This window comes from Aplysia californica, unplaced genomic scaffold (genome assembly GCF_000002075.1).
Source record: "Aplysia californica isolate F4 #8 unplaced genomic scaffold, AplCal3.0 scaffold00152, whole genome shotgun sequence".
Lineage (NCBI taxonomy): Eukaryota > Metazoa > Mollusca > Gastropoda > Aplysiida > Aplysiidae > Aplysia > Aplysia californica.
Window position 1 is genome coordinate 610,870 of NW_004797422.1, and position 11,184 is coordinate 622,053.

The 11,184-nt window shown below is 36.4% G+C and overlaps 1 protein-coding gene across 2 annotated transcripts in view; it reads left to right on the forward strand.

The window, feature by feature from the left end:
- Nucleotides 1–11,184, forward strand: part of LOC101862793 — a 43,215-nt gene that overhangs the window by 1,105 nt on the left and 30,926 nt on the right. The gene's annotated exons all lie outside the window — the stretch shown is intronic.

The window sequence follows — 11,184 nt, forward strand, 5'->3', positions numbered from 1 at the left end:
TCTTTCTCTCTCTGTATCTCCCTCCCTCTCTCTCTCTCTCTCTCTCTCTCTCTCTCTCTCTCTCTCTCTCTCTTTCTCATCACAGAAATTAGCCAGTCATGATGTCACTGTAAAATGTCTTTTATTCGAAATGGGAAACTGAAAGATAACAAGACTGAGTCATTGGATGCTTAAAAAGTTATAATTTTGACATTTCAGTGCAGAGGAAGCTGAGAAATCTGTACTCCTTGATTTTATTCACTCCGTCTACGGTTATGAAAAAAAATGATTCAAATGTCCTTTCATTTGTCATTTCTGAAATGATTGTCTGTGATGACATGAGTGCAGTGTACCAATGATCATGCACAGTTTTGCTTTACACCCCCCCCCCCCTTGAAATGAGGAAACATGTTTGGAGGGAAATGGGGATTTCTCTGTGGAAAAAAAGTAAGCGCATTTAATGAAATGTTCGAGCAAGGGATTTTGATTTGATATAAAGATTGAGTCCTGAATTTATTTGTATTGTAGGCTACAACATGAATTTTTCAACATTTTGCTTTCAACAGGAATTTGAAAAAAGTGAAAACACATTATCATTGAATCATTGTGTTGACATGGAGACATCTCTTTGTACTTCTTGTTTAAAAAAGAAAAAGAAACACTTGTGTGGCATGGTGGTGAAATCAGGCACTCACCTAAGTACTGAGTGAAGAAATCAACATTTTTATCTTTTATTTTTAGCACAACAGTTCATACATTCTATTTAAAACACAGGTCCAAAACACATTTCTGACTTAATTTTCCTGAAAAATAATGAGATTCTCCAAAACTTTGTTGCCCATTTTCTTGCTAATTTTACGTCTTACATCAGGTGACCCCCACCTCCTTCAATTGCAAATATCTCGGGAAGATTGAAGAATACCGGACCACTCGTACATTTTTGTGCGAGAAAGTGGGGTTGATGGGGCGGGTGGTTGGGGTGGAGGAGGGGGGGGTTCAGGGCCCCCTGACAAAATTTTAATGAATAGATCTACCGGTCCGAGATTCTCCATTGAGAGATATTAAAAACGGGAAAATGATGAATTCCTAAGGTTGAGACATAGGCAAAGTCAGTCTGCTCGTCCGATATTCTTCAATCTTTCCAATATCTCGACTTCTATTCAAGATCTAGATGGGTATTTTTTAAATCAAAAATCAAAACAAATGAACAAGCTTTAACTTAAGACGATACCTCTTTAAAAATTCCACCAATTTAACATGAAAGCTGTCGGCAGTTCATTTGCTGAAAGAACTCGTTAACAATAGTTTTCTCTGTTTTAAGGATTTTATAATAATTGCCGTTAATTTTGTAAGTTTTCATTATATCTTATTTTTGGCAAAAGGATTGCTTTCGTCCAAGTAATTTTTTTTCGTTGCTAACAATTTACCAATAATTTTTTGTTCGGTGTGCAAGTTTTTTTTATAGGTTAAACTTAAATAAACTGAGATACTTTTTAAAAGTTAACCCAATTCACCCTGCGTTGCTTTGCCGTGAGCCGGGGAAAAAATCGGTCTAAACGCGACACACTAACCCTAGACACCCATTGTGCTCAAACTATTTAAGGTATCAAATATGAAATTTCGCTTAGATTTTACTTGAAATGGTCTTTTAATATTATTAGAGAGAAAGATGAAGGAAAGAGCAGAGAAACTAATATTATATTCTTTGACAGACTGTGACTCATCTGCCCCCGATTTAGCGATAGCAGCGTACAGTAAATCTATGGTCTAGATCTAGCTTTTCTTGGAAGTTTTCAAGGCTGCAAAATCAATCCGATCGCCTTGTTTTTCTAAAGTTACGTCTACTTTAATTTTCTTTGCCGCTTATGCCTAAAACAAAACTAAAAAAGATGGTTTGTATATTTTAACAAACACAAAAATAGCCATGCGCTGTTGTTTTTTTGTGGCTTTTTTTTCTTCTTCTCGTCCATGAAGATTTTAGTGCTCGCTTTCTTGCCATGATTTGCGGTGACAAAACAACAAAATTAACTCGCACTTGGCGAAAAACTGGATCAAAACAAGCTAGCAATTAAAGTTTTTATTGTAAGCTACAAGCGACCTATTATTTTCAATAGAAACCTGGATAAGTGGTTTGGACTCGATGTTGTGGACTGGTATTTTTCTACAACTATTCTCGTAGCTCGGTGATCGGAAGCACGCGGCAGCTATGAATATACTCATAGCTCGAGTGCAATGTGTGTTAGAGACATTAGTGATAGTGGAATATGATGGATACCTCCAACTTGAAGAGGTCATGCTTTTTTGCTTTTGGTTTGAGTTTTTGCAATACTTTAAGTAAAATATCACATGTTTTTATAATGTAATGTTAAGGAAAGCCAGAAATTCCACAAGAAATATGTTTTTACATGGATGGACATAAGAGGTGGTGAGCAAAAACGACAGCAGAGAACAAAAAAAAGCGAAAAGTTACAAGTGTGGGATCTCTATACTCTATTCAAGGGATTGTGTGGTTCGAGTTTAGAGACAGTTTTACAAATACCAAGAGGGCTGAGTCTTTCCTAATAGTACTGTATATTTCATGAAGCAACGCTCAATCATGTTTGCTCCTTGCCTTCTGTCACCAGTTACTCACGTTATTCCTGAGTTAATGTTTCAGATTTAATATATATACATAAAACGTCTGGATGAAGACTTCAGTGACCTGTACTCTGCTTTTTTTTTCTCTCTTTCTCTGTTCGTTTTGTAGAAAAGCTGAACACTTATAAATCTGTTCACCTTGAATCAAATTCTGTAACTTTTCCTTATTCCAAAATGCTTGTGAGTGTAAAATTGACATGCTCTCTTTTCCATTTTGTCTCTTTGAATGCATGAGAATATATTTTGTCTTGTTCCACTCCGAAAGAAAGTAGTAATGCAACATAATAATATGCTAAATGAAGGGATTGGTTTTAAAGTGGGTTTAAATGGAGTTTAAGAAATAAATAGATAATGGTTTTGTCAAAATCCCTGTTAGCTGCAGTTCTGTTTTTTGGGTTATTTTAAGGGTTTTCTTATTTTTCTTGAAGTCAAGGCCAGTGTTGGTTCTATTTGCAGAATCTAAAGAACAATTTTTAGTTTACTTGAAAATGCCTCGCTCTGTGTTGCTCCAAATTGAATTTATGATGGGTTGCTTTTCAAAAGTATTTTCTGTCCTATTTTTAAAAAATGTCTTCTTCTTTTTTTATGACTTGGAACTGTTTCAGTCACTATCAACTCGTTCTCTAAATTTTTAAAATTTGTTGTCTGAAGATAGCTCTGTGTTTCCTCTACTAACCCTACATTGACTGCTTTTCTTGTCCACTGTATGAATGGGAGTGTGCTTTTCTTTTTTAATTGACTTTAAGGACGCCTTGAAAAGGAGCTTGTATCGTGCTGAGTGAATATTTCCAGAATTTTTTTGATGAATTGCTACGCGATAATATCCGCTCCACCAATTCCAAGAATTGGCCACGTGTTGAGAGTTTCGCGTTTAAAACTTTCCTCAAGACCCTCGAAGACTTATAGTATTATCCTCAGGGGAGTTGATAATTCCGGCAACTCAACGTCCTGATGGTTCGTGGAGGAAGCCAAGACGAGTTAAAGATGGATATATTCCTCAAGAAGAAGTGCCAGTGTGAGTATTATGGTTTATCAAGATTGGGACTTGAAATGGGCTCCTTTTTTCTCATTTTGATAAATAACGATCATAAAAAATTGGGAATTGAGAAGGGGGGAAGGGGGATGGAAACAGTTTTGTGTTTTTTTGTAACCGGCTTGATAACAAAAAGAGCTCATCTTGAGAATGTACAGTTTCTTAGTGTGAAAGTCTTGATTAGGGTTCGTAGTTTTTGCACTTTTGTAAAAAAAAAAACTTTTAAAATCTCGCACTTCTGTTTTTAATTCTCTGATTTGATTTGCAACCAATGTCCTAAGACCTGGTGTTTGCCTAAAAGAATTTAAGAGACACCCCAGGTGACTTTGTATAGATGGTTATTGGATTTTGTTTTACAATGTTTAGGAATGCCGAATGTAAGTTTTCCCTCCTTATGTTGAATAGACATCTTGTTGATCTTGAAAGTTGACTGGTCCTTGGGGTGGAAGATGAAAATACTGTTGAAAAGCTGGATGGAAAAAATAATTATCTTGTAAGGAACATCCTTTTATGCTTCATATAAGATAGTTTATTGTTGGGATAGGTTGATGAAAAAATCCTTCTGATAGTCGGTTGATATCAGTAGTTGTTTCCTGAATATGTCACTTTAGAATAAAAACTGATGTAAAAGAATGAATGTTTGACCATTTAAACAATTGTGGGGGGCTTTAATAATTGTATAAATGCCCAGTTACTGAAAATTAATTGTTTTTAACATTTTCTTTTGGAGGGGGGTGCATCCTCTTTTGTTCATGAGGATAAATTGTTTTTATTCTTTAAAAAATAACTTTTTGTGGTTTTGAATAAAATGATCTGCGCAAATAAAAGAGTTGTAATGGCAGCACATTTTTATTGTAAGATTTGCTACTCTGACTTCTAATTTGTTGTACTAAGAATTTATGAACTCAGTGTCATACTTTCCAAAAATTCTATGGATAAAAATAAACTTGTAGGTTTGAATACAAACTGTTGGTGTTTATTTAGTGCATCACTTATTTGTTAGAAATGACCAATAAAATCAGACCTTTTGAGTAAATCCAAAGGGGTCTTCATAGTACTAATAGTATTATAATTCTTCATTCTGCATTGGGGCACGTTGGACCCTTTGAAAGACTTGTGTAATTTTTTGATACAGTAGCATGGAGATTGTTTATTTGGTAAATTATATGTTTTGAACCTTTTGGGTATCATTAGATTTTTAGCCTATTCTCATTCTTTATTAAAGATATTATAATTATATATATATTGATGATGGGGTATGGGCTTTTGACTTTGTATTATTCTTTTAGGTTTTGGAATAATGAACAAGGAAATGTATTCTCTTATTGAGTTTCATGGATTTTATGTCAACATTATTTTTGGTTTTTGTCTTAACAGGTATGAAAGCAAAGGGATGCAGTTTGTCAAAAGTAAACCAGACTACCCAATTGGTTTGAGTCCTGATGATATTGCGAAAATGAGACAAGCTAAGAGTGCAAATCAGGAAGAAAGTCCTGCTGCGTCTATGTCCAAGTCTGCAAAAAAAAATGCCAAGCGCAAGGAAAAGAAAAAACAGAATGCTTCAAATGCTGGAGACAACGAAGTTGATAACACTGCATCAAATGTTGCAAAGATGAATTTAAAATCTGAGGCCCCAAAAGCAGACGTTCCACCATCACAGGAAGAACTTGCCAAGAAAATAAAGAATTTGAAGAAAAAACTGAGGCAGGTTGAGGATCTTGAAGCAAAAATTGAATCTGGGCAACTTCAAAACCCAGAAAAGGAACAACTTGAAAAGATAAAAAGGAAACAGGCCTTAGTAGATGAAATTGAAGATTTAGAACTTGATCTTGAAGACTGACGGATATCTGCGGTTGAGTGCGCGTTTGTGTGTTTAATGGGTTTCTGTGTGCGTATTCTAAGATTGTTGCTGTATATGATGATGAGCAATGTTTTTCTGGTGTCCTACTTGAAAAGAGATTGTTATATCCATGGCTACAAATGATTCTGCCTTGCCTGTCACCTCTACATAGGTGTCCCTGTCCAACGTGGCCACGTCAGTCATTTTCGCGACAATTCGACCTCAAAACCTGCTCGTAGTGGTCACTTGATATAAAAGTTTTCCACCACCTTGTCCTCAGTCTTATTTTATTCGTTCAATAAACTTATCAGTGCAAAGAAAGTCCTAATGGTAGATAACACTTTTGATGGTGATGAAATGAAAAGATGAAATGAATATTTCAAAATTTAAATCGCTTGTTAACTTTTTCAAGTCTAGTAGTAAGTGATCTAACTGGGATGCTGTCTGTAAGGCCACCTGTCTATGATGGTTATTTTTTTCTATGTGATCTTGAATGACTGTTATGGACATGTTTGACTGAATTTTCTTTTTATGGTTGACTACAAATTTCCAAAAACTGAACTGGTGAATGTAGTTGCTATAAAACGAAAGTGTGTGTTGTTATATCTCCTTGTAAATAGTCTTGCTCGTGTTAAAATTTGTGCAGATGTGTTGTCTATAATCTGTTTCTGTTGTATTCTATAGGAAGAAAATGTCAGGGACTTCAGTGAATGTACCTGCTCAGATTTCAGTGATGTAGAATGCACATTCTTTTTAAGACATTAAGGGGCATTGCCATGTTGTTTTAATGAGTAAGACATTTTGATTTCTCCATGACTTTTTTGTGTTGAGCCCTTCTTATTGCTGAGTACAATATTTTAATGCGAGTGCAATTTATTCATTCACTCCACTTGAGAACTGTGTTGAATAACTGAGGTATGCTTGTATGTTGTGTGGTATAAAGTGTCGATGTGTACATTTTGTCATTTTATCACTTGTTTTCCTGTCTGATTCTGCAACTACAGTAATTGTATTTGTGAATTGATGAAGTTATGCTCCTAAACTATTGCTTCAGTTGTAGTTGCTGTAAAGTGTGTGCCAGTTTTAAATTCCTTTCCTTTTAACAGCAGCCATGTTGTGCAATTGAGGTATATGGTGTATGTAGGTACATGGTGCAAAAAAATCCACTTGTCCATTTTCTTGGATTGATATTTGCTGCGTGATGTGAATGTGTATCAACACAGTAATTACAACACATACATACTACATACTCACAAGTTTGATGGGTGGTTGGCAGGTGCTCTTGTGTGGTTTGCTCCTTCATGTTTAGTAGAGTTTTTTCGGCGCTCACAACTGCGTAAGATTTGCTCCTTATTTCCAATCAAATTCTGTCATCCTATTTACAATTACAGTGGAGTCCACTTATAACGAGTCCGGATAAAACGAGAAGTCTGTTATAAAGGCACTATTCTAAATCCCCGTTTTTTTCTCCTCTTTACCTTTGTAAACAAGATACTGCTATAGCGCTATCAGACACACTTCCAAGTCGGTTATAGCGGAATATTGCTGCTGCTGTGCACATGGCATAGGCCAATTATACATATGCTAGACCGCGCCAGTTGAGAAACTTGTTGCTGATCTTGCGAAACAAAGAATAGGAGAGCCCATGTGCGTCAACAATGAAGGCCGGAGCAACTGAGTAGGGAGGGTGTGGCATGCGCAGACAAGCAGAACGCATCGCGTGATAGGCCAGTCTAGATTATCAAGGCCTGCCATGCCTCTCACTTCTCCAATGCGGGGATGGAGAGGTCACAGCAATGTGATGGATGGAGCGAATATGTGACGTGAGCAAGCAGACAGAATGCACCACAGGGTGGGGGGGGACACAGCGGGCGAGTTAGCCCGGAGCCCTTTCTTTCTGATCGTCAGCGCTGAGCTGTCAGTCCACATCGCTAGATCTAGCGCTAGAAAACCAAACCTGATTCGATTTTTGATCAAGTAAGACGTAGAGGTCATGTTGAAACAAAATCATCATCAGGGGAGATAGCAAAAGGAAAAAACAGAACACCAAACTCAAAGATTAGGCCTACTTTACAGTTTCCCTTGAATTTATTACTGGATCCCATATAGCGAGAATCTTGCTATAACGGACATTTTGCTTTGGTCCCCTCCCTCTCGTTATAACAGGATTCCACTGTACAAAGCAATTTGGAATTCTAGGCTAGGTATTATTTTTTTATATTTTTGGAGCTTAACTTGGGAAATATGCAATATATCTGCTTATTGAAGTTCTTACCAGTGAAGAATCTTGTATTTTCAAATGGTACTGAAAAGATCTCTATGGCCTGAAATTAAGGTAAAATTTTAATAGTTATTATTTATTTTGATTACTAGGGTCCTGGTATTGTTGTTGTTTTTTTCTATTTCAGTAAGCAAACGAACCATTGTATGCTTGATATTATATTTGCACAATTTTAAAATGTTTTTAAAGTTCCTGTCATCGAAAATGTATGGTATAGGAAAGACTCCCATCCATTCATGTACCACAGGATAAGATCGTTCTTCTGTCTAAATTTTTGGCCCGTTTTGGTCCTCATCCTGCCAAAGCCATGTAACACATATGTTCATTATAATTATAATAAGTCTATTTCTTGAAAAAGAATGTTCAGTTAAAGATAACGTATCATATTATCACATCTAGAAAAAATGTTGATAAATATATTATGTGTAGCAACACAACAAAAGGACTCATTTGTCGTGCACAGGTATTTTGAGTTATTGGGCAAAACCTTGATTTTCTGAAAACTGTGTTTTTGACTTCTCAACTTTAAGTGATCGTAAGTTTGGAACCAAACTAGCTAAACAGATGTTATTGTTTTCACACACTTGTGGGTCTAGAAAAGGCATTTAATTTTGTACCCATAGTGTAGTAATTTTTAAAAAATGCAGCATTGAATTCATTTTGCTGTGTTGCAGCTGCTGCAGATATGACTTATGACTTAACACTTTGCCATCATATTTTAGGGGAGATCCATAGAAACTGGGTGATAAACATCGCCACGGTGAGATGAGGCGGCAAAGTGTTACCACACACACACACACACTTTTGCTGTGTTCGTGGGAATATTTAGTTCTACAGACCTGAGTTGTGAAGTAATGGGTGTAAGGTGTGCAAGTGTAGTTGCTTTTTAACGATCAAGTGTATTTGTCTTGACAAAGTTGTGATGTGTACGGTAACATACATCATGTATGATTGTATGCAAAAGTGCTTATTTTTGATGATCGAGTGGATTTGACTTGACATAAGAAGTGTGGTGTGGACAGGTGTGTACGGCTTTCTTCAGATGAACTTGAGTAGTCACAACCATTACATTGCTCATTGTTTGTGTGTTCTTGGGCAGAGTTGAATTTTCACGCAATTGTACACATTCATGAGAATGTTTGTTGAAGAAATAAAACAATGTTCATTGAAAGAAATAAATGCTATATATATATTATATTGACAATACATGTAGTATCTTTTCTTGATTTTGTAGTGATTTGTATGTGTAAGGGCGACTGAGTTGTGGGATGATTTGGTGTTGTCTGCTTCTTCTTCTTTGTTCTTTTCATTTTTCAATGTTCCCTGTTCTTTTATCCATGGTTTGTTAGAAGAGGTGAAATATGGCTGTTGTCTTCTAGTACAGAATGGTTGTAGAGTGCACCTCACTTGTCGTAGGTACTAATGCACAACCAAGTGGGACATGTGGGTGGTTGGCAGGTGGTCTGGTGTGGTTTGCTCTTTCTTTCCTAACATCTATCGTCCTTATATCTCCTTCTTTTTATGTTGTAACACCTCTATCTTCGGCACTTATTGACCAAATTGTGTTGCAAGTGCTGTAAAACTCTTACTGAAACAAACCAAAGTTGGACATGGGAGATGTTTGCTGCTCCAAAGTTTTGACATTATTTATATCACTGAATTGTAATCTGCTGCTTGGTTACAATACAAATGGTCCTGTGTTGAGTTATCAGAAAGCCGGTGTGGAGATCCTTAAACAACTCAAACATGGCTTTTGTCACAACAGTAGAAGTTGTTTCGACTGTTGAATTTTGATCATATTTAACTTGTGCAATTGAATGGGACTTGTGCACATGCCCTGTGGGTAGTATTTGGTAGGCGGTCTGATGTATTTTGCTCCTTCTTTCCTATCAAAGATCTGTCATCGTTGTCTCTCCTCCTTTTTTGTGTTCGTTACTCTCTTTTAACATCCCTAATCTTTGGCACTTTTGACCCAGTGTGTTGCAAGTGCCATAAAACAGTTACTAAAACAAACAGCACATGCCCCTTTCACTTTCAACACAGTTTAAGGTCCCGGATGGTGTAGATGTGTGAGTTGGTCAGACTCTGAAATGTGATTGACCTGCCAAGCAATCGTTCAAGCCTAATTTTTGATATATCTCTTTTCTGTTTTATGAATTGTTCTCCAGTTTGGCATGTTCAAGTTTTGCCCACTTTTGTGGCATCTTTCTCCTCCATGTTGTCTCGATCTTCCTCCGTTCCTCTGACCGTAAGGTTTGGGATTCTATCTACTATCTCGGCTATTTTGTGGTTGGTTATACCCGACATATCAATTTTCTTTTTCTTTTTCTTTTTTTGGTTGTTATTTATATATTATATCCATTACCACCTTCTCTGTCACTTCACTTTCAATTTGAAGCTATATATTTCTTTTGTGATGATAAAATGAAACTATCTCTGGCCGAAAATTGTCTGTTAATGAGTATCCTCTTCACAGCTTATGTTAATCTTCAGGTTGTCATATTACATAAGAAGTGATCTACTCTTGTGAATTAGAGTTAAACGAAATTGCCAGACATTGTGGATCAATTTTTAAATCTGAAAACTTCTGAGACCTACTTGTTTGGGTTTTTTTATTGAGAAGACTAAATGATTTCACTGTTGTTAAAGTTTAAAGGTCACAGTTGCTGAAGTATACCTCTGGAAGAAAGGATTCAAAAGTGACAGTTTTAGTGAGTAAGGCATTATTACGTTTTCTTGTTGAAGAATAGATGATAAAAGAGATAAAAATGATGCACATTCCAAGTTTGTATTCTATGGTTATCAGACCATCTGGCAAAGGCTGTACCCCCCCCCCCCCCCCCCCAGTTTGCAAAGGCCATCACAATATTTGTGTGGGTGCTCTGTAGAAAAACATCAGTTCTAACCTGTATCATCTTTTTTTTCGTGGATTGAGAGGATGGACTCGACTGGCTTCTGTGGTGTAACAGTGCTCGGGTTGGCCCTGACAGGCAGGGTCAGAAGCTTTTAAACGTTCTAAATTGTGTCGATGGGAGCGTAAAAACACTTACATTTTTAAAAAAAGCTTGACTCTGCTGCTTGAAAAGCTATACATTGACTGAATGTTCAAAATGGGTGGAATCGGAATCCTTTTTTCACTTCAGTTCTGATTCTCCAGATCGAGGCGTTAATGTTCTAGAATGTAGTAAAGAACTAACTAAATTAATACTGATCATAGATTATGCTGTAATTATTATCAGCGCAATAAATCACTTATACATAAGTTTTCATGCAAATGGACAGCTCCTTTAATTTAAAATATATTCAATTTTATACCTGTCCTTGATCTAGTTCTTTTTATTCTTTTCTTGTCTATCATTTTGCGGCATGCCCCCCCCCATTTCTTGAACTAAGGTCTATTTTGAGTTATTATTT